The sequence below is a fragment of the Phocoena sinus genome, chromosome 3 (genome assembly GCF_008692025.1).
Source record: "Phocoena sinus isolate mPhoSin1 chromosome 3, mPhoSin1.pri, whole genome shotgun sequence".
NCBI lineage: Eukaryota > Metazoa > Chordata > Mammalia > Artiodactyla > Phocoenidae > Phocoena > Phocoena sinus.
Window position 1 is genome coordinate 35,850,412 of NC_045765.1, and position 24,230 is coordinate 35,874,641.

The 24,230-nt window shown below is 46.2% G+C and overlaps 1 long non-coding RNA gene across 1 annotated transcript in view; it reads right to left on the reverse strand.

The window, feature by feature from the left end:
* Nucleotides 1–894: 894 nt before the first annotated feature.
* The window catches only part of LOC116750392, a 43,371-nt gene continuing 20,035 nt past the window's right edge, over nucleotides 895–24,230 (reverse strand). The window contains exons 2-3 of the long non-coding RNA XR_004349009.1: nucleotides 10,737–10,789; nucleotides 895–1,008 (exon numbers count right to left, since the gene is read on the reverse strand). This is a non-coding gene — a long non-coding RNA (uncharacterized LOC116750392). The remainder of the gene's footprint in view (nucleotides 1,009–10,736; nucleotides 10,790–24,230) is intronic.

A 24,230-nucleotide genomic window follows, 5' to 3' on the forward strand; every position in this document is an offset into this window, starting at 1 on the left:
CCCCAGGTCAACCGAGGAGGGGGTGAATGCTGTCATCCAGGCAGGTGGGGACTTGTGCCAACACAATTTGTATTTTCAGGCTGGTGACATTTGGGTTGCCAGGGGACAAGACAGAGCTGGCTATGGTTTTCCCATACAGGGAATGTGACTTACCTAGATTCTCAGAGCAGGTGACACTGCTGGTGAGAAGCCCACCCAGGAAGCCAGAGGTCAGCCTCTCTGTTAGGATCTGAGGATTCTGCAAACAGAGTAGGAATCAGGGGAACCGCTGGCAGCCAGGACCACCTCTAGGATGTACATGGAACCAGATTCACTACTCTCTCACTGGGTCAGGTGGTCCTGTGGATGAAAAAAGTGTCCTGCCATGTCAGTAAACAAAGGGTGTTTCAGCCGTCAATCCACCACAGCCGCCCCCGTGGTGAGCCCTGCAGGAACTCAGCATGGTGACAAATGGCTTCCGGGCTGCCAGGTTGCCCACTGCCAAGCCCTCAGCCATGGCCGCCATCCCCAACTGTGCACCCTGAGGGGACTCAGGATGTGCAAGAACAGGACACTGGTCCCAGATGGCTGAGGTGCATAGCAAAGGAATGATTTCAGTGAGCCCAGACTCTTGCATCTTCCCATACGTAGAAAAGTGCTGAATTAATTAACTTGCGCTCTCTGGTTTTCTTTAATTAACGGTAATCTTCTAATGTTCCAACAACCTGGTCTTTGTTGCAAAAACCCTTATATATCCTACCTCCTTCCTTACCTCTTGGGAGCAGTCCCTCAGAGCTATCTGAGAGGCTGTGTCCTGGGCTTGAGGTCCTCAGAAAGTCCGCTAAATAAAACATAATTCTCAACTTTTAGGTTGTGCATCTGTTTTCAGTCGACAGTCCCTTCTCCTCCCGGGGCCTCAATTTTCTCATTTATAAGATGAAGTGGGGAAAAAAAAAAAAACGATGAAGGGATCACCTTACATCTCTAAGGTCCTTTAACACTTGTGTTCAATTTTGTTAGTTATAGAATCTGCAAACAAGAAAAATGTTAAAAATAAATCAGAGTGATGCAACAGAGGATAGGAATAAAGATATGGCCCGACCATCAGGCAGTGATGCAGTGGTTGAGAACTGGGGCTTGAGACTCAGCTGGACTTGGCCTCAGGGCCAAGATCTGTCACTTAATATATGATCTCATGTTTTTAAGCCCAAGATGAGTTTTCCTTGTCTATGAAATTGAGATAATAATAGCGATCTTATGAAGGAGTGTGGAGAATTAAATAATATACTCATGTTGCCTGGTAAAGTACCAGGCATATAGTAGGTGCTTCATAAACTGCACTTTCAACAAAACCAAAAAGATGAATCCGCAAGTGAGAGTCTTCCTTTAAGACTTCAGGAATCTCCATATCGTGGTTTTGGTCTCCAAATCTTTGTTCCAATAGAACTATCCTTTTTCTGACTGCCAACTTTGAGTTCAAGGAAGGCACCAGGACCATCATACTTCCTGAAGCTTGATGACTACATGTTTTATAAAGGGTACTGCCGGGCTTCACCCTGGACTCAGGGAGACATGCAGAGGCCCTCTATTCTGGCAAGGGTCCACCTTTCTTCCTTTTGTGGGCCTTGTCTAGTTGGATAGCCAAATAAAAGGTTCTGCCCATTCACATTCAAAAATCTATTCATTAATGGGATGCAATTCACATTACGTGCCACTAATTACCCTAGGAAAGCAGTAAAAATTAATAAGGAACTACAGTTTAATTGTTTGATAATGACAGGGAGTTCCAAAGTGTCCTCCTGAGTAACAAAATTAACAATTAAACTAGCTCAGTCGAAGAACCTTCCCTTAAATGTAACTCTTCACTATTAGTGTGGCTTATTTATTTCTTTATTATGTCTTTGGGCAGCTCTGAAATATCAGAAATGTGTACTGAACCTTGAGAAGCTTCCCAATGTTCCAGGATAGTGAGTAGCCTGTCTGCAGAGTTTCAGGTGAACTGTGGATGGTCCCCACCATACACACACACACATACACACACACACACACACACACACAGTAAAATCAGACTGTCCTATGTTTATTTAACCAGGGGTAGAGAAGCTTCTCAGAAACTAGTGCCTCTTCCTAAAGGGAGATGGGGGATGTGGGGAGCTGTCAAAACATTGCCCAGGGTAGGGTCCTAGAGAATCTCAGAAATGAAATGTTTGCTATGATGTCATTCTTTTTTTCTTTCGGCCGCGTGGCTGCAGGACCAGGGATCAAACCAGAGCCCTCAGCAGTGAGAGCGTAGAGTCTTAACCACTGGAGCACCAGCGAATTCCCGGACGTCATTATTTTACACTGGAGCATATACCGCTATTCCAGGGTACTCTCTGGACTTTGGTTGAAGGGAATGTGGTAGCTTTCAAATATGCCCATAAAAAGTGGAGTCTAATTTCCTTCCCCTTGAACATGAGGAGGATTTAGTGATTCTCTTCTAACGAATAAAATGTAGCAGAAGTGACGCTGTGTGACTTGAGAATTAGGCTCTAAAACGGATTCAGCTTCCACCTGGCTCTCCCTTGAGATGCTTGCCCTTGGAATCCAGCCACCATGTTGTGAGGAAGCCCAAGCACATGAAGAAGCCACACGTGGGTGTCTCGGCCCACAGACCCAGCGAGGTCCCCAGGCCAGCAACACCATCACCCGCCAGACTCATAACTGAAGGAGACTTTAGATGATTCCAGCACCCAGCCTTCAACCCTCCTGCTCCCACACCTGAGGCCCCAGACCTGGAGCATCAGACACAGGTCATGCCCCCTGTATTCTGAATTCCTGACCCACGGAAACCATGAGACATAGTCAATGATATGCATTATTTTAAGCCACGACATTTGGAGATAAGCTGTTACACGGCAATAGATGACTCACAGAGAAAATTTTACAGACATGGGCCCCTTGGTTCTTGAACCAAAACCTTAAGGCCAGCAGGGACTGACTCACACAGGGCAGAGGGGAATGACGAGGGAGGGCTCAGCTGTGGCTGACCACAGCCCCAGCCCCCAGCCTTCCAACATGCTCATCACCTGCTAAATGACACACCCCAACAGAAGCTCTGTAGTCCTGAGCAACTTTAAGGTTGAAGGGTTTTCTTGTAATTCACAGAGATAGGACTAGGCGATACAGAAAGATCTCATCTATATTCTAAGCACAACAGGCAACCACCGAAGTGTTTAAAGCAGGAGAATGACAGGGTCAAATTTCACCTGTTAGTGCATCTCGGTCCCCTAACCCCATTATTTCCCATTTGTGTGTACACCTCTGTACAACCCAGATCACATTATATTATAGGTAGTTGTTTAGGTATCTTTCTCCTCCACTGTGCTGATGGTCTCTTGAGAGCAGAGACCATGGCGTAACCATATTTGTAATTCCATTAGGCTCCCTACTGTTCTTGGGATCAAGTGCAAACTCCTTCTGCAGCCTGCAAGGCCTTGCACCTTCTGTCCCTCGCCCACCTCCCCAGGATCATCTTAGTCACTTCCTTTGCTCTCCAGTCATTCATCATGGTCCAGCCACTCCGGCAGACGTGTCACTTCCTCAGAGGCCTTCCAAGATGCCCTAGCTAGGATAGGGCCCCTGCTAAATATTCTCAGAGAAACCAATGCTTCTCCATCAGACTACCTACCAGGATTTATATCACCACTCATACACATTATTGCTTTAAGACTTGTCCCCCTGCTAAACTGTCAGTTTCGTGAAAGCAGAGAACGCGTCTGCCTTGTTCACCATCATATCTCCAGGACCTGGCACTTTGACGCTTATAGTTGGCATTCCACAAAGAGTTGCTGAATGAAGGAGTAAGAATGCATCAATGGGCAAATGAATGGGTGATTTCATGTATGATCCCAGCGGCCACCCAGGCCAATTCAATAGCTGATGTTGGACACCTCTCTCTGATCACCCTCCAGGCCCTTCTATGACATCACCTCTTTGCTGGCCTCACTGACTCTCCACTGGAAGAAGCCAATGTTAGTGAAGGCTTTACGGAATAAATGGAAAGTAGAAATGGGTAGAGAAGTCCAGGAAGGCATTTCTGGCAATCTCTGAGTAGTTATTACCTTAATCCTTCTGCCAAGCAAGAGGAGGAAAACTGGCAAACACCCATGCTCAGTCAACAAGTCCACGTAAATGCCGACATGTATAGGACCTCGGCTGCGTTCATAAGCTTTCCAAGTCCAAAGTCTTTTATAGGAACTAATGGGGTCAAATACAGTCCATCAGGTCACTGCTTCTCAAACTATCTCTGGTAAAGGGCCAGGTTTTAATTTTGTCTTCAATCTGCCACAGATAGATACTTTATAAAATAACGGGAATTATATACGTGGATGAGGCTGCAATGTCAAATTGCTATAAAAGTTTTTAAATGCTTACTTACCATTTCTGTACTCATTTCTTCATGGGTAACAAATATTTCTAGACCTACATCCATCTGCAAATCACACTTTGAGTAGCACTGACCCAGGTCAGCACTTGTACTCCCACTGCCTCATTCCTCAACCATGGCAGAAATTGCTAATCAGTCACCACACATTTCCCCATGAAGCCCATGCTTGGTTTTAAAATCTTCCTTATCCCAGTGTTCAAGACAGCCACTACCCTTCATACCTGTTAGAATGTCTATTATCAAAAAGACCAGAAATAACAAGTGTTGGCGAGGGTATGGGGAAAAGGGAACCCTCATGCCCTGTTGTGGGAATGTGAACTGGTACAGCCAGTATGGAAAACAGTACAGAGTTTCCTTTAAAAACCAAAACACGGGCTTCCCTGGTGGTGCAGTGGTTGAGAATCTGCCTGCCAATGCAGGGCACACGGGTTCGAGCCCTGGTCTGGGAAGATCCCACATGCCGCGGAGCAACTGGGCCCGTGAGCCACAACTACTGAGCCTGCACGTCTGGAGCCTGTGCTCCGCAACAAGAGAGGCCATGACAGTGAGAGGCCCGCACACCGCGATGAAGAGTGGCCCCCACTCGCCACAACTAGAGAAAGCCCTCGCACAGAAACGAAGACCCAACACAGCCAAAAATAAATAAATAACATTTAAAAAAAGAAAAGAAACTTGTTAAAAAAAAAATCTAAACTAAAACACAACTACCGTATGATCCAGCAATTCCACTTCTGGTTATTTACCTGAAGAAAACAAAAACACTGACTCCAAAAGATACATGCACCTCATGTTCAATGCAGCATTGTTTACAATAGCCAAGATATTGGAAACTACCCAAGTGTCCATCAATGGATGAATGGATAAAGAAACTATGGTTTATGTATCTACAATGGAATATTATTCAGCCATAAAATAGAATGAAACCTTGCCATATGTAACAACATAAATGGACCTCAAGGGCATTGGGCTAAATGAAGTAAGTCAGACTGAGAAAGACAAATTAGAGTATGATCTCCCTTATAGGTAGAGTCTTTTTTAAAAAAGAAAAAAGCTTATACATACAGAGAACAAATTGGTGGTTGCCAGAGGTGGGGGGGAGAAATGGGTGAAGGGAGTTAAAAGGTATTTAAAAGAAAGTAACCCTGTAACCTTTACCTGTCATCTTCCAATTCTTCCTTCCCCTACAACCCCAGTTCTAAGCAATCACTAATCTGCTTTCTGTCTTCTGTCTTCCCTGTTCTGGACATTTTATACATTTGGAAAAAAGAAAAAAGTCACAACCATGTACACAATCAGGGATACCACAGGAAATTAAACTTGTTTACCATCCCTACTTTACATGGTCCACAGGCTCACCATATGTCATATTCACACCCAGGATAAGGAAATGTCTATATTTTTGTATCCAGCCTAATGAAAAGTTCATGAAGTATGACCATCTATCTCATCAACGGAGTCCCTCCTGATCATTCAGTCCATTAACAACCTTTTTGCAGCTTGAGAAGCCCTTAATTCACACATAACTATAAGAAGACATCGCAATCTATACCACAAACACAAACTTCTGCTATGTTCTCACATGTGAACTATGTGGATTGCATTTGGGAACATGAAATCACTAGCCCTTCATTGCCTTGACTCTTTCTTCCCTCAAATTCTCCATCCCTACGGGGCTCATTCACAGTGGATTATTTTCACTTCTCATTACCCTCTTTAGCACAACATGAGGTTTTCACTCCTCCCACGTTCAATCTTTTCCCCAAGCAAGATTAAAACCCCTTGACCCTTCTTGGGTCACCATCAGGCTGTAAGCCAACCTCCAGTCATGGTCACTGAGAGGCCAGAGAAGCAGCAGCCACGAGGCAGAGAGAATTGATCTGTTGTCTTCAAGCTTCAGATCTGAAACTCACTTGTGGAGAAAGGCAAGTTTCACTTTGAACCTTTTCTCTCAACCTCACCTCTAAAGTTCTCTTTGAAATGTTTTTGCAACTTCCTCTTGGTCCCTGTAAACCACAGAATCACAGACTGTTAGCCCTAGAATATGCCTTAAAGGGCATCTGGCTCATCCAAAGTCCTCTTCTGAGTAGTGGGGGGAACAGTGAGGTCAGTGTGTGGAGTCAGCAGACGTGAGCCCTGCTCACTAACCAGTGATGACCTTAGAAGAGGTGATCCACGTCTCTGAGACTGTTTCCAAGGAAGGCAGATAAGATCCCTAAAATGCGGTGATTGTGACCCACTCACGGGGCCAGTTGAAAATAAAATGAGATGATGAGAACAAAAGTGCTTTGAGGGGCTTCCCTGGTGGCGCAGTGGTTGAGAGTCCGCCTGCCGATGCAGGGGACACGGGTTCGTGCCCCGGTCCGGGAAGATCCCACATGCCGCGGAGCGGCTGGGCCCATGAGCCATGGCCGCTGAGCCTGCGCGTCCGGAGCCTGTGTTCCACAACGGGAGAGGCTGCAACAGTGAGAGGCCCGCGTACTGGGAAAAAAAAAAAAAGTGCTTTGAAATGAAAGCACCATGTGAATGTTGGGATTTTAACAGTCCTCAGCATGCAGTAAACTAGAGGCCAATATCAGAGTAGAAACAGTGGGAGGAGAAAGGGAAGGTGATCCAAGGTGCCTTTTGACTAAGACCTTTTTTGACAACTTGGGAGCTGAAATTAAATTAAGGAAAGGAATTGGGGTGTTTTGGACCATTTGTAGTTTGAGCAAGAAAGGAAAGTATTTAGTAACGATCTAGGATGGTGGTCATGACAGAAAAAAGTGGACAAATTCAAAAATATTTATGAGGTAAAATTATCAGGCTAAGTGTCCATCAGCAGACGAATGGATAAAGAAAATGTGAGGGATATATACATACAGTGGAATATTATTCAGCCATTAAAAAGAAGGAAATTCTGCCATTGTGACAACATGGATAGACCTTGAGGGCATTATGCTAAATGAAATAAGTCAGGCAGAGAAAGACAAAAGCTGTATGGTCTCACGTATATGTAGAATCTTTAAAAAAATGAAACCAAACTCATAGAAAAAGAGAACAGATGTGTGTTTACTAGAATCAGGGTGGGGGGGGCAGGGTGCAGAGGAATTAGATGAAGGTGGTCAAAAGTACAAACTTCCAGTTATGAGATAAATAAGTTCTGGGGATGTCATGTACAACATGGTGACTACAGCTAACACTTCCGTAGGACATATTTGAAAAATGTTAAGGGAGCAAATCCTACAAATTCTCATCACAAGGAGAATAAACGTTTTTGTAACTATATGAGATGGATGTTAACTAAACTTATGGTATTTATATGTACGTCAAGTCATTACACTGTACCCCTTATATAGCAAGTCGTTATGCTATATGTCAATGGTATCTCAATAAAACTGGGGAAAAAACCATCAGGGCTAGGTGATGGATTGGATACAGGAAGAGAGAAGGAGGGGGTATGTTCAGGGTGACATTTCTGGCTTATTTAACTGGAGTTAAGAAACACCAGAAGAGATCCAAGTGGGCGGGGCACAGAAGGGAGATCACAGACTTGCTTTTGCACATGTTGAGTTTGACTTGCCCTTGGGGCACCCAAGCAGATATGCTAAATAGGCCATTGGAGCTGAGGGGTTCTGTGTAGCTCAAGATATAAAAGATTGAATATATCCATGTAGGTGGGAATTAAAATAATTGGCTAGGATGAGATCACCTAGGGAGAGAATGCAGGGTGGGAAAAGAAAGGGACCTAGGACAAGTCTATGGACAAGGGACCATAATATTTAATGACAGAGGAGGATGAACCTTAAGAGAAATTAAGGCAAGATCAAAGAGACAGAAGGAAAAGCAGAAGAGTGTTTTTAAGCAAGGGAAGAGCATAATTCAAGAAGAAAGAAATGGCCAGTAGCACCAAGCGCTGATAAGGGTCATTTAAGATGAAGACAGGTAAATAGCCATCAGATTAGCAGTGGAGGTCAGTGGTGTCCTTTCATGATAGCATCCCATTCTGGGTCCTCTCCAAACACAGATTCTTTCCTGTGCCCTTGTCCCCATTACAATGCAAGGTTCAAAATGGACCCCAACTCTCTAGAAAAACCAACCATTCACGAGATCCTGAACACTAGGAATGTTTTCAACATGACAGTTTGAGGCTTCAGCTAAGCCTGTAACTTTCTGCAACCACCGCTCCACCCTACATACTAAGAAATCCTACCTCCTGAGATTGGTTTCCTCTAGATCACAGATGGCAAGTGTGAGGCACACCTATTCCCACCCACCAAACCTGGGTCCACGTCAGACACCATTAATTGATCGGAAGTCCCCCCTGAAAAATGTGTGCCTCTGGGGGTCACTCTCCCTACATGCCATGTTCTAGGATGGCGGTACAGCTCTGAACCCTTGATCCCTTCCCGGGTCATCGTCCCGCATTCCCCATCCTCCCCTGAGGGAGGTAAGACGACTTCCACAGCACATCACGTGTCTCTGTCCCTAGCTGCACTCAGCCCTCAGCCAGACTGTTGCATCTGTTCCCAATATTGAGGGGATTCACAGTTATTTGCTTTGGAAATCAGAGCCTGGGGATTGTCAGCTTTATCTGGAAAGCAGGGCCTGCTCCACGGAGAAGGGAACGACTCGGCACACAGCAGAGTGTGTTTGTTTGGCTTGTCCTGTGGGACACCAACACCCACCGGGTCCTGTGCAGCACGGACGAGGCGCGTGCCTCCCCGCCAGCCTGATTTGGGAGGATAATAAGCTAAACAAAGGAGCAGATGATCATGGAGGCTTATTTGCAGTCTGTACGGTTTATATTTAGCCATCTCGTGACGGGTTGCTAGCTCTGTGTGGCTGTCGCCCTTGGGAAATTCAATCTGGGGGATGCAGAGGTGGGACAGATCTGGGAGAGAGGAAGGAGGGGTTTAAAATGCCACTTTCGGGCACAGGAAGGACGGGCAGGCCAAATTTGTCCAACAAGCAAGCAGCCAGGGACAGGATTTTGGACACTTATTGTAGAAACATGGAAGAGAATATAAAAATGTGTAAGAGGGGACACTCTTAACAATCTGTAAACTGCCAGGCATTGGAGGGTGAAGTCCCCTCTTCCTCCCTTCCTGGCCACCTTCAGTAATCCTGAGAGGGGTGGTGATTCAGAAAACCTGAATTCTAGCCCCGGTCAGCCACCAGCTGGAAGCCGCATCCCTGCTCTGGGAGATGAAGGGGCTAGAGAGGATGATCCCTAAGATGCGGTGATTCCCCGCCTCCACCCGGTGTCAAGATGAAGAGAGGCGACCTAGGGGATGTGCAATGTGTGGGTTGGGTGGGGAGTTGCCGGTTAAAACCGTGGGGCAGGGGGATGCCCTGGTGGTGCAGCGGTTAGGACTCCACACTTCCACTGCAGCGGGCACAGGTTCATCCCTGGTCGGGGAACTAGGATCCTGTAAGCTGCAAGGCCTGGCCAAAAAAAGCCCAAAACAGTCATAACTGGAACATTCTGCGATCATTACAAATTGTGGTACTGATGTCACCCAACCAGAAAATAAACTTCCACTAATGTCAACATTAAAATAATCTTTAGAGAAACACGAATCATGGTGCTGATCTATATTAATTGAGAGCGAAGGTATCTATAACATCCTGCTCAGTGGGAAAGGCAGCAGCCACGCAAGGCAACCACTTGCTGTCGATCTGGCACTGGTGGGCGGGGAGAGAGAGCCATCACCCAAAGCGGGAAGGAGAATCCGAGCGGAGCCTCCCCGAGCCCCTGCTGACCCCTCCCACTCTACATTTTGGGTCTAAGTCGTGAATCCCAGAAACTGGTGCTGCCAGAGAAAGGACGTTTTCCTATAGGGTTTTTGTTGTTGGTTTTTGATTTGTTTGGGGTTTTTGTCTCCGTTATGGTCCACCATCTTCCCCCAGCCCAAAGCAGCAGTGGGCGGTGAGGACAGCACAGGTCCTCAGGGGCCAGTCCCAGGGGGCCCGTCTTAGAACAAGACTGTGGCTTTAGGCCGAAGCTCCACTTCTTGGTGGGGCCTCCCAGGGATAGTCTTGTCTGGGCATAAATCTTCTCATTCTAGAGTGACAAGGCAGAAAAGGGCCTTAAAGATCATCTCTCCGTCCCAGAGCAGTCCTGTTTCCACGCTGTTCTCAAGCCGGCAGCCACGTGAGCTAGTTCAATAAGGCTCTGGATTCCAGGATAACGGAGGGTTTAATTTGAGTTTCAGGGAGATACTTGCTTCTCACAGATACTCACCCTGTCTCCCACATCAGAGCCAAATAGCTCATCCCTATCAAAGGCAAAGAGGATTTGGTCATGGTGTGATTTGAAAGAACCGACAGTATCTCTCTCACCACTTACTTGCCAGAACCCCGCCCATAGCTCTTCATTCCTTCGTGGTAAAGTGTATTCATCTGTAAAATGAAAGGAGGTGTGAGTCAGGAAAACAGAACTCCCTCAGTGGAAAGAACCCCCCAAATTAGAAATTACACAAGGAGTCATCTAAGGGTGCAGTTCTCCACTCTTAACTGTCTTCACCACTCGGATTCTTTGAATCAGAAGAGACTTTTCACATCGTATCATCCTTTTATAAAGGAGCAATTTAGGCCCAGAGAGGTTATGTTCTTAAGCAAGGTCACACAGCACACTGCGAACCAGGACTGGGGCCCCCTGGCCCCTCTGCACATTTTGAAGGGCTCTTTCAAGCTTAAATTCTAATCCAAGACTCCATTCCTTTGTTTTATAGACAAAAAGAACCACCCCCACCAGAGGCTCCTTTTTAAAATTTCTCTGCTGGCACTAGTATCTGTAGCAATCAACAGTGTGCAGGAGGGAATCATCGTTGTAAGCACACTTGGTGTACCGGAATCGAGACACGTAAAGCTTGGGCTTCGGAGCTTGACGGGGCCTACGCCAGCGCAAACCCTGTCGGACTGTCTGCGTGTTACCTGCGGGCTTCATTTGCTTTTTTCCCGGAACTTAGTCCTTTGCTTTGGCGCTCCTGCCCCCTAGTGGCAGCAAGCTTCACTGCCGCCACATTCTTCTACAGACAAATGAAAGGGAAATCGGGGCGGGGTGGTGGGGGGAGAGGAGGCACTTTTGAGGATGGATAGAAGCAATCCGCACCCTTCTCTAAAAGAGCAGGCTTGGTTACGATGGCGGAATTTTTTAACCTCACACACAAAAGCGTGACTAACTAGACGTCAGCCCGCAGCGTATCTGAACCTGTGGAGCCGTGAGGCCAGAGCACCAAGGATCCTAGATTGAAAATAGTTTATATAACTGACTCAAGGACTCCTGGGCTCTGAGAATCTGATGGCAGGAATAAAAGGACCTAAAATAGCAAGCAAAAGAGAGGAACACTGACATATGGTACCCAACAAACACTGGCATGAATGAATTCAAAGCCCTGCCCCCCTAACTGCCCAGGCTCTGTCCAGTATTCAAAATACTGGTCCCCACGCTGCTTAGCTAATACCTGTTCCTTCTGTCCATCTCTGCTCAGCACTTCCCCTGCCTCAGCGGATGAGATGGGTCCTCTTCATATGCTCTCATGGCACTGGGTACTTTTCCTTCATAAGACTTTTCACAGCCCCTAAGTCTGTGTTTCTCTGGTTATTTTCATGCCCACCCTGACGTGTAGGTTCCCTGAGGACAGGTACTGAGGCTACCTTGTTGACTACTGAATCTGTGTCTCTAGTGATTAGCACATAGGAGGCCCTCAATTAATGCTTTTCCGTGGAATTAATGAAATCACAAGTGTTGGTTTACTGACTGAATTATATCTGTTTACAGAGTTAAAAAGCAGATCTCAGTGGAGAAAGCAGGTGAGCTACGTCTTGGGGTTTCACAGCTATGCAGCACCGGTCATGTGATTAGTGCTTTTCTTGACATGTCTTGGGATCCCTCCTAACCTATAAAGGGCACAAAAATCTTCTGAGGATGGAGACCTTCCTTGAATATGACCGCACATGCTCACCGTCACCCTTGGGGCAGGTAGCTGGGCAGGTATCTTTACCGTAATTACACTTGTTAACATTCTGCCCCCCCCCCCCAGCTCAGCTTTCGTTCCTGCCATGGTGGGGAAATCAGCCTGAGAACTGAAGGACAGCAGATTGAGAGGCTACATGGACATCAGGACACCTGACCTTCGGGGCTGTCTCTCTGTAACCTTGGGTGGTGCCTCCCTGCCCCGGCTGTCTGTTGTCTCATTTCTAAACTCTTGGGGTACGTAACATCAAAGCCACTGTTTTCCAGGTGTCAGAAAACCCAACCTAAACTGCCTTAAGGGGAGTAAAAGGGGGATACGTATTACTCATGAAACTGAAAAGCCATGGATTGAGGACTTAGTCTAGGATGTCAAGCAACTTTCTCTGAGCCTGGTCTCTCTCCTCCATCCTTCAGCTCTGCTTCCCGCTCTGTTGGTCCCCTTGCAGGAAGGTTCCTTGTATACGGGGGTCTCCAGCAGCTCCAGGCTTTCATCCCCACAGCAGAAAAATAGAGGGCCTTTCTCTTAGCCGTAGCACACAAAAGGCCCTGGACCGCCCTCACAGGTGCCTTTGGGCCACGAGCTCGCCTATGAGCCAGCAGCTCTGGTCAAGGGAAACTCTGGGCTCCACCTGCATCACGTGGACTGACACGGCCAGAGACCAGGCACCCCGGGGGTGATCAAGGAAGTACTCTCGGAATGTGGGAGAACAGTTGCTAGACGTGCAGCAACAGAAATGGCACTGCAGAGTTAAGTGATTTGTAAGGACCCTTCCAGCTTTCAATACCCGGATGTGACTCTGATTGCATGTCAGGGAAATGGAAGGGAGAATAAAGCCATGGAAATGCTCTAGCGTTAGCCCAACTCCAAACCCTTTCAAAAAGCCAAAATGCCAAATAAGACCCCTCACCCAGAGACTTCCCTGGTGGTCCAGTGGTAAAGAATCCGCCTTCCTATGCAGGGGACACCCGTTCGATCCCTGGTCAGGGAACTAAGATCCCATATGCCGTGGGGCAACCAAGCCCACACGCCACAACTACTGAGCTCGTGTGACTCAACTAGAGAGCCCGCGTGCCACAAACTACAGAGCCCATGCGCTCTGGAACCCACGCCACAACTAGAGAAGAGAAAACCCGTATGCCACAACTAGAGAGAAGCCCGTGCACCGCAACGAAAGATCCCGCACGCCGCGATGAAGACCTGACACAGCCAAATAAATTAAAAAAAAAAAAGGGCTTCCCTGGTGGCGCAGTGGTTGAGAGTCTGCCTGCCGATGCAGGGGACATGGGTTCATGTCCCGGTCCAGGAAGATCCCACATGCCGCCGAGCGGCTGGGCCCGTGAGCCACGGTCGCTGAACCTGCGCGTCCGGAGCCTGTGCTCCGCAACGGGAGAGGCCACAACAGTGAGAGGCCCGCGTACCGCAAAAAAAAAAAAAAAGACCCCTCACCCATTCTGAAGGGAGCCCTTAGAAAGCAAGCAGTGATGGTGACCCTCCTGCAGCCAAGGGGCAGAAAATGAATAGCATTTTGATAACGACACGAAAATGGAACATTTCTATTTCCCAAAAAGATAGACACTGTCAGTGAGATTCATAAAATAAATAAATTAATTAAAAATCTTATTAAACTTTCCGTTTCACTGCTTCTTTGTATCTCTGGTTGAGGTGGCGCAGGATGAAGGTTGCCATGGTGATGGCTGAATTTTTTTTTTTTTTTTTTTTAAATAACAGGGCTCAGGAGCTCTGGCTGCTGGCCATACCGCCTCAGGCAGGAAAGGGTGGGGGGAAGGAGAGAAGCAAAGCGAGAAAAGGAAGAAAGCCGTTGGGCTCATCCCAGGACTCGGTAACTTCTCCAACTTGTTCTCCTTGTACCGAGGATAAGGTCCCAAAACTGCAGACTCTGGCTCCTTCAGAGAATAAGAGGATGTGGAGCCCAAATGCATGATGAGGACAGGACCTTAGAAGTCACTTTGCCCATCCCCTACCTGATTCTCTCTTGGGACAGATGGATTTCTCCTACATTTACACTCCTTCCGGTGAACAATGGGCCCACCCAGCCCATCCAAGTTTTAGATGAGCCGCTGGAAACTTGACCCTAAGAGAAATGTTCAAAGACATCCTGAGATTAAGAACCCATAGGACTTTTAAGCGAAAGAGGAATTTGAGGTTAGGAGCCCAGTACCAGTCAAAACAAACAGTCCTGGCCACAAATTCTAGTTCTGCTCTTCTCTCTAGAACCATCTAAGAATGAGATGGGAGATTCCAGAAGTGGTGGACTGTATCCCCGTGAGTGGATATACTCAAGCCTGCACAGGCCAGCAAGGAGCTGACTGATAAGCATGTTTTTAAATAGTTCCAGTCATCAGAGAGGCAGGACCCTGCTGAGGGAGGCTCAGAGAAGCAACACACCGAGGCCTTCACGCAGAACCTTTTAAACTCCAGCCCAGGGAAGGGGGAAGCCAGGAACTAAGCCTGGAGAGAACCAGAAACCAGGAAGCACAGAAATCTGCTCTGACACCAGAATGCCTGCCAGGGGATTTGACAGGGGATGGTCTCGGCCCAGCTGACCCCGGAAAGGACTGGCATTCTCAGCTGGCCCCATCCCTTGTCTCCTGGCCAAAATGGCAGGCAACTAAGGCCATGCTGTGTTTGTCAGAGCATGGCTTCTAGAAGTTAAATAATAATAGTAATAATAATAATAAATACTAAGATTGTTCCTCTAAGCTGGGAAAGTGGCAGGATTACTAAAGCTGAGTGAGTCTGACATTTCCCCCAGGAGCTGGCTGAGCAAAGACCCCAGGAGGAAGGGGAAGAACCAAGGAGTGCGGGCCCCTGGGCCTGTGACCTGCACCCCCACCCCTGTGCTGTGCCTCAGGTGTGATGATCCAGCAGCTTGGGGTCTAGGGGTCCCCATCAGCTTTCCCCAGGCAGATTGGGAGGAGCAGGGGGAATGAAAGCACCTTAAGAAAGAGATGAAAGCCAGACTCAGAGCAAGGGAGAAGTGGGCCAGCGTTCACACCCCCAGGCCACCCGCCTGTGTCTTCTGGAACAGGGTGGAGAACTCAAAGGCCCCCAGCCCTGAGGGAGGCTGAAGGAGGCCACCCAGCACTGGCCCTGGCCTATCTCTGGTGCTGCCCAGACCTACTGGCCTCTCTTTCCAAGGGCAAGGTTAGATCCCAAACCCCACTCTGCCCTCATAAACCCTCCTCACAACACACACACACACGCACGCACACACACATACACACACTCGCACGTGCACATACACACACGCACACGCCTGGAGCCGGAGACCAAAACAGCAACAGGCCTTAGAAATAGTACCCAGGGATCCATACACCCCAGGCTTGTCCAAGCATGAACCAGCTCCTGGAGGATGCACAGAGTCCATCAACAGAAAGGGACAAGGAGACCAGCCCGTTAGCGGCACGGTAAGACTTACTTTGTACCACATGCCTTTTTTGTAGAATGTTTCTCACATGCATATATGGCCTTTTCAAAAAACTGATTCTGCTCTTCTTTCTAGAACACACATACAGAATCTGTCCTTTGTCCTGGCCACCTGAAGTCAGGAAAACCAAGTCCTAGCTCTCGTCTGCCACTAATACTGAAGCAGTGTGATGTCAGCCTGGTCTTAACCGTCCCGTGCCTCGGCTCCTGGGGCTGTAAAACGGGGGTGACCAAACCTACCCTACCCTCCTCATAGGCACTTTAGGAGTCTGATGAGATACAACAATTACAGCAATGATAATAGTTAAACATATTGAGTGCTCATCGGGGACTGGGCACACGGCTACTATCTCAACACTAAAACAATCCTATGAGACAGCAACTCATATAAGCCTCAATTTAAGAGACAAGAAAAATAAGGCAGAGAGAAGTATGCTTAAGTCACGCAATGACATGTCTGGCCTTCTGACTCCAGAGCCAAAACTTGTGCCCACTAAGCGCAATACGACACTTTGATGTTAATATTCGTTATTCTACTGCCTGTCCCAAGAGGACTGGGTGAGTGAGTGATCAGACTGCCTCCACCTGTTTGCCCCAATATCAGAGTCTCTGCCTTTGCTTACGATCGTTGAATGAAGGGCTAGAATCTAGAGAGAGGGATAGTAAGCAAATCCCGTAGTGGGATCCTGGTCCTAGATGTTAGGATCTGTTTCCTGACAGAGACCAGGATTGTGGATCTGCCTTTAATGGAAAGAAGCCCCACCTGAAACTCCTATACACACAACTGGCTTGTTACTGCCCCACGCCACCACTGTCACCATGGCACCCAGGGACCCAGGATGCCAGTCCTCAATCACGGTTCCTGATTTAGAGCCTTCCTAACTCACACTTCCTCCTTCAGTCTTCTCTTCTCCCTCCTGTGGACTTCACAGCCCTCTACAATATCTACCACCTGGCGGTCACGCAGCCCCTTGAACACCACCACCAGTGAGGGACAGGCAGCTCACTACCCAACAGACCCAAACCGTTCTCAAACCACACTAACTGCTTGCAAAGTCCCCCTTCTATTGCCCTGAAATCTGTCTCCGCATTTTGTCTAAGCTCTAGTTTTCGTGCTGCCCTCGGGGGTCTCATATCACACCTGCCCTGACAGTCTTTCAAATAATCAGAGATGGTACTAATGTCCTGCCTTGGTCTCCTCTAGGCCGGTGGTTCTCAAACCTGAGCATGCATCAGATGTGAAGATCTTGCTAAACCACAGAGTACTGGGCCCCACCCCCAGAGTTTCGGATTCAGTAGGTCTGGGGTGGGCCCAGCAATTTACATCTCTAAGACACTGCTGCTGCTTGGGGATCACACTTTAAGAACCACTGCTCTGGCTGAACACCCCCACAGCTTTGAAAACTCCTGTGTGAGATTCCCAGGCTTCTTTACCATGCTAGTCTCTCTCTTTGGCACCTTCTCTGGTTTGCCACTATGGCGCCAGGAGCTAGACAAAGAACCTTAAGTAGATGTTTTGGGTTACAAGGAACAAAGATTCCCTCGGTCACCTCAAGTAAGAGGGGGTATTTATAGTGGACTTAAGAAAAACAGGAACCTCACATTTCTGGCCAGCCTGACGGACCCCAGGCTGATGACGCCTCTTGGGAAGAGTAGAGATGGCAATGTAGTTGGATCTCCGGCCAGAGGACAAGAGATCTTGCCGGTCCCTCAGCAGCAGGGTGACATTTATCCTCAGCGCTCTGCCGCTTCTTCCACCATTTTTGCTGCCGCCAGCCAATCCCTTATCCCCTCTCCCCTTATAGATTATCTCTACCTCAGAGCTTCTGCTTCCTCGTTCTTGCTTCCCTTTTCTTATGTTCATTATGTCCACTCTGAGCCCGCCAGCAACTGCCTGATTTACTCTTTTCTTCCCAGTTCAAATTCCCAAAAGAATCAAAGTGAGGGAACTTGTTCTAGTTTGGATAAAGCTCTTTAAGCATCCTACAGGTTGGCGGAACTTGGGTCCATATCCAATCGCTTGTGGCTGGTAAAAAGTTGAACCACGTGATTTAAGCATGAAATGTATCCTTAGAAGAAGACCATAGGAGAAGCCTGCAGTCCATCGGCTACCTACCGACAGGTTTCATCTTGCATGCCAACTCCGTGGAAAAGATATTGGCTGCCTTAAAGACAGTGTTGAGAAGGATTCAGAGGCAACATCGAAACACAATGGAATATGATTAGTTAGTGTTATCTGTCATGGCATACAAACATGAAGCCTCAGCCTGCATGCCCGTTACTCGCCATCCTAGTGTTATAGCATGTGGTCTGACGAGGGCAAACTAAGTGGAGGCGTCACTTTCCTCATTCTGAATTTCCTATTTCTCTTTATAAGGCCTAAGATTCCAGTTGCTTGATTAGACAGCTGTATCACACTAGGGCTTCACATTGAACCTCAGCCACAGAAAACCCTAAGCCTTTTTCATACCTGTTATTAAATCACATTTCTCCCATTCTGTATTGTGCAAAAAAAGAAAGAAAAGGAAACAAACAGTTAAATTTTACATATTCCCCTAATTAAGTTCACCTTGTTTAATTTAGCCTACCACTCCAGCCTACCGAAACCTTCTTACTATGGTGTCTTTTCTTGACCTATTTGACAAATTGCTTATACTGTATGTGCAGGTCTCTGTCCATGAAATGAAGGTTAAATGTTTAACTCCTTTACAAGATTGACACAACCATGAATTTAGATTGTTTGTTCCCGTGGACCTACTTTGTACCATTTGCTCAATAATTTCAAGAAATTATTTTTGGCTAACAAGTCCTAGGGCATCTTTGTCCATTGTGTGCTCGGTGAGGATAACCAAAGACAGTTACACGAGTTCATGGAGTCGGCTCCTTTCATAGAATAATTGCTGTCATTCATTGAATATCCTTCTAGGTTGTGAGTGATTTAACACATTATTTCTAACCCTTACAACTTTAAGAGGTAGGTTTTATTATCCCTTTTAGCAGGGTGAGGCAACGGAGACATAAAGGGTTTAATCACTTTCCAAGATGGCATAGCTAGTATACATCGTAGGGCTGAATCCCAGCCCCAACCTGCCTGACCCCAAATCCTGTGTCCCTTCACTGTGCCACACACCTTCTCCCTGTGCCACACACCTTCTCCCTGTGCATGCCCCTCTGAACGACAGCGACGCCTGCCAGAAATGGCTGAAGGCAGAGATTGGGGGCAGAGATGAATATAGTTACCCATGGATCACATTTTTTTTTAAAGCACCACCCACATCAGGTCTTTAAAAGTATGATCTAGCCATACTTAGGAATATTACACAATTGCTAAAAAGAAAGATGTAGATCTACATTATTCGTATAAAAGACATCTAAGATGTCCTGTTAGGTATGTCTATTCAAGATCCTATTTTTTTTTTTTTTTTTTTTTTTTTTTATGCGTTACGCGGGCCTCTCACTGTTGTGGCCTCTCCCGTTGCGGAGGACAGGCTCCGGACGCGCAGGCTCAGCGGCCATGGCTCACGGGCCCAGCCGCTCCGCGGCATGTGGGATCTTCCCAGACCGGGGCACGAACCCGTGTCCCCTGCATCGGCAGGCGGACTCTCAACCACTGCGCCACCAGGGAAGCCCCAAGATCCTATTTTTTTAACATTATATTAACATATGTAGGTAGGAGGTGGAGAATTATAGGAGACTTCCAGTTTTTTTTTTCCTTCCTGTTTTATTGGCATACAGCACTGTATAAGTTTAAGATACACAACATAATGATCTGACTTACATACATCATGAAATGATTTCCACAATAAATTTGTGAACATCCATCATCTCATATAGACATAAAACAAAAGAAAAAGAAAAAAGTATTTTTTCCTTGTGAAGAGAACTCAGGATTTACTCCGGTTTCGATTCTTAACATTTCTGTTTTGACTGAATTTTTACATCTATGTATTACTTTTGGAATTCAAAAAAAGTAGGAAAACAAAACGTTAAAATCATCAGTTACCCTTCCCTTAAACTCCTGAATTTCATGCATCTCTACGATGCATAAAGATCTGAGCCGCCTGTGTCTGTAGTGTCAACAATCAGAAACACAGTGTCTCAAATAATAAGACCTGAGGTAGGCTAGGACTCAGGTCGGTGAATTCGGTGGTTACCTGAATTATGACATCGTAGAGCATCTTTGTACTCTGCCACCCTCAGCATGAGACCTGGCTCCATTCACATCATTACCTGGCTGCCACAGTTCTAGGCATCACAAGCTGCTATGATACTGTCCGGTAAAGGAGAGGCAACTATTTCTTCCTATGTGACTCTTTTTAGCAACAAGAAGAACCTATTCTAGAGATATCCACAGCAGACTTCTCACATCCTATTAGGACTGCATTCCGTGACCCTGCTAATCCAATCATTGGTAAAAGGGACAAGGTTATCCAGCCTGGAATGGACAAATGATTTTCTCCTTGGGACTGGAGAGGCCAGCCCTTTCAAGGCACATGACTTGCCTACTCGCTGAACAATATTGGGGTTCTATTAACAAGGAAAAAGAGGGGGAAAGGCTCATAGGTACCCAACCAGTGGTGTCACAACTGTTCCCTAAATTAATTATGATACCATGCTCCTCATATGAGTGTTCTCACCCAGCCACATTCTATGTCCCTCCCTGCAGCTATGTATTCTCAGAAGTACATTGTTTCTGGGCCACATATACTAGGTTTAACAGCTATTTGCATTGTTACCATATTAGCTAAAGTGCTCCTGATTTTGTTGCTGTTACTATGCTGACAGGGATACTCATACAGGAAATGTAACTGTAAAGATGATTGAAACATACTGATTAAAATCCACTAAAGATCCAAAGCCATGGTCCAGTTCATTTCAGAAACTGAGAATTCTGAAAGCAAGCAAGTAAATGATTTTTCGTGGTGGTAATACATGGCTCAGTTTAGCAAGATATACAGTGTTTGACAAGAAGTATTAAGCTGAATAGACTTTAGAGGAGAAACTTAAAAACAGACAGATCAGTCTTGGATGTTTAAAGATACAGGCTTCCACAATGCTAGGGTTCAATGAACTCTGTCACCCTTCCGAAAACTTGGAAGAAGTTGCCTCCCTACATTGTTCAGAATTTTGTCCATTTGGAAAGTCATCACAACAAAAGTTTCAAGCCCTGTGTTACAAACTTGAGGAATCTCTGACATGAAATCAATGATGTTTCTAGTAGACAGCTGGTTGGTTAAACATGGCTGACGGGGAGAGAGAGAGAAAGAGAAAGAAATTTCCCAGCCCCATCAAAGCTCTTCCTTTCATCTCCCAAGGCAATAGAAATAAAAACAAAACTAAACAAATGGGACCTAATCAAAGTTACAAGCTTTTGCACAGCAAAGGAGACCATAAACAAAACGAAAAGACAACCTACAGAATGGAAGAAAATATTTGCAAATGATGCAACCGACAAGGGCTTAATTTCCGTAATATACAAACAGCCCATACAACTCAATAACAACAACAAAAAAAACAACCCAATCAAAAAATTGGCAGAAGACCTAAATAGACATTTCTCCAAAGAAGACATACAGATGGCCAAGAGACACATGAAAAGATGCTCATCATCACTAATTATTAGAGAAATGCAAATCAAAACATGAATGAGGTATCACCTCACACCAGCCAGAATGGCCATCATTAAAAAGTCTACAAATAATAAATGCTAGAGAGGGTGTGGAGAAAAGGGAACCCTCTTACACTGTTGGTGGGAATGTAAGTTGGTACAGCCACTATGGAGAACAGTATGGAGGTTCCTCAGAAAACTAAAAATAGAATTACCATATGACCCAGCAAATCCTACTCCTGGGCATATATTCGGACAAAACAAAGATACACATACCCCTATATTCATAGCAGCACTATTCACAACAGCCAAGACACGGAAACAGCCTAAATGTCCATCAACAGAATGAATGGAAAAAGAAGATGTGGTATATATATATAATGGAATACTACTCGGCCATAAAAAGCAACAAAATAATGCCATTTGCAGCAACATGGGTGCCACTAGACATTATCACACTAAGCGAAATAAGTCAGAAAGAGAAAGACAAATACCATATCATATCACTTATATGTGGAATCTAAAATATGACACAAATGGCGACTTCCCTGGCAGTCCAGTGTTTAAGACTCTGCACTTCCACTGCCAGGGGCACGGGTTCAATCCCTGGTTGGGGAACTAAGATCCCGCGTGCCGCGCGGCATGGCCAGGGAAAAAAAAAGTAAAATATGATACAAATGAACATATCCACAAAACAGAAAGAGAATCACGGACATGGAGAACAGCCTAGTGGTTGCCAAGTGGGAGGGGTTTAGGGGAGGGATGGAGAGGGAGCTTGGGGTTAGCGGATGTAAGCTTTTATATACAGAATGGACACACAACAAGGTCCTACTGTATAGCACAGAGAACTATATTCAATATCCTATGATAAACCACAATGGAAAAAATATTTTAAAAAAGGACTTATATATATGTATAACTGAATCACTTTGCTGTACAGCAGAAATTAACACAACATTGTAAACTAACTATACTTCAATTTAAAAATATATTGATGAAAAAAAAACAAAGCTGGACCCCGTATTCACAATTATCTTAATTTCTTCCCCTACCCATCATCAGTTCCTGCCCCCTAAAATGCCCTTGGCTTTCACCTGCCCCTGCCTTTGTTTGCCCCTCCTGAGCCACTCTCCACTGCTCTCCACCCTGCTCTGTACCCCCAGAACCTGGAGGGATGCATCAATGGGCTTCTTGTCCTCCAACTTCCAATTGAGTTTGGTACTGGCAAGAGATCAATGGGAAGGAGTAGAGAGAACTTGGTAAGGTTGGGGTATTTATTCTCCAAGTTCCCTCCCCGTGGGGTGCCAAGGGGCCGGCTGCATCCAAAGTTCTCAAGTGTGCAGCCCTCTCTATGGTCCTATCCCCCCGATTCCAGCACCCCACCCTGTCACCTGCCCCTAGAGGTCTAGGAGTGGCAGTAGAGTCCCACTGTTACTAATCTGGGGTCCTGCACTACGCCTTGTGATTTCCCTACACTCTGCCCACGCCTTTGTAAATAGTTTATGAAACTCTGCTTGAGCTATCCTAATTGGAGGGTGCCGTCCGTCTCCTGCTGATACCCTTCTCTAACTTGATCTTATATGGGCTGAATGTTTTTGCTTGCTGATACTTCTGTGTTCCTGCCTCCTGAATCACTGCTCTGCACAGTGACAGCAATCTCAGCCTCGGAAGTTGCGTAGAACTGGGTTCATATCCCACTCTGCCTTCTATAGCTAGAAGACCCCGGGCCAGTCACTTTACCTCTCTGAGCATCCGTTTCTTCATCTGCAACCTGGCAATAATAGTGGTATCCACTCATGGAGATCCCGTGCGGATCAAACAACACAGTAGGGAGCGATGGGGAGTGTGACGAACTCATGCCTCAACTGAAAGGAAGCGGCAGCTCCCCAGATGTGAGTGATGGCTGTCATAAGGAAAGGCCAGCTCACAGTTATCAGTTCTTCTGATACTTTAAGGAGCCAAAAATCCAAATTTCTCTATGAAATCTCTCCTTTACTAAAATATCAGTGCCATGAGGACAATAATGACTATTTTATTCATTACTGTATCCCCAGTGACTAGAATAGTGCCAGGCACACGGAAGTGATCAAAAAACCTTTGTTGAATAATTATTCCAATTTTTAAACATTAGCAACTAGTAAAGACAAAACAAAACCAGGGCCATGCAAGTAATACACGACAATGGGAGTGAACATCCCCTTAAATTTTGCTTAAATATCTTAAGCACCTCACTCACCTCACTCCAGTCCCAGCCCTAAAACAAAACACTCCTCTTAATTGCTACTTTAGACTTCTGCTCTAGAAATAACCACAATTGAAAGCTTCCAGTAAATGACGGATCTTTTTTGAGCCCCTTCCTAATTAGATAAAGCCATATTTTCAAGAAGTGGGGTACAGCCATCATTTTCAGAATTGCCACTGTGCAGCCCCTAGTTCAGCTCACCTGCAACCAGGCCCTTAATGAACATGCTCAGGGCTGAGAGAAAAGTGATGCAGCAACTTGTTTTAGCCCAAAAAGCTTGTGGATCCTCCTCTCCCTATGCCACAGACCGAGGCTACGAACCGAGTGAGCTGCAGATTTATTACCTAGTTTATAAATGCCAAGGAGACGGCGCTCCAGCAAAAGAATGGCTTGGTGGACACACTGCAGTTAAATAATGTATGAAAATCACTTCTATTTTAATGGCACTTTGCGGGGACATTAATATTGATAAAAAATGTTAGCATGCGCTAGATGGTGTTATATTCAGTGAAAGATGAGTTTTGGCAGGCTCCAGGCCACTTCTAGTCTAGCCATTTCTAGAGGTGT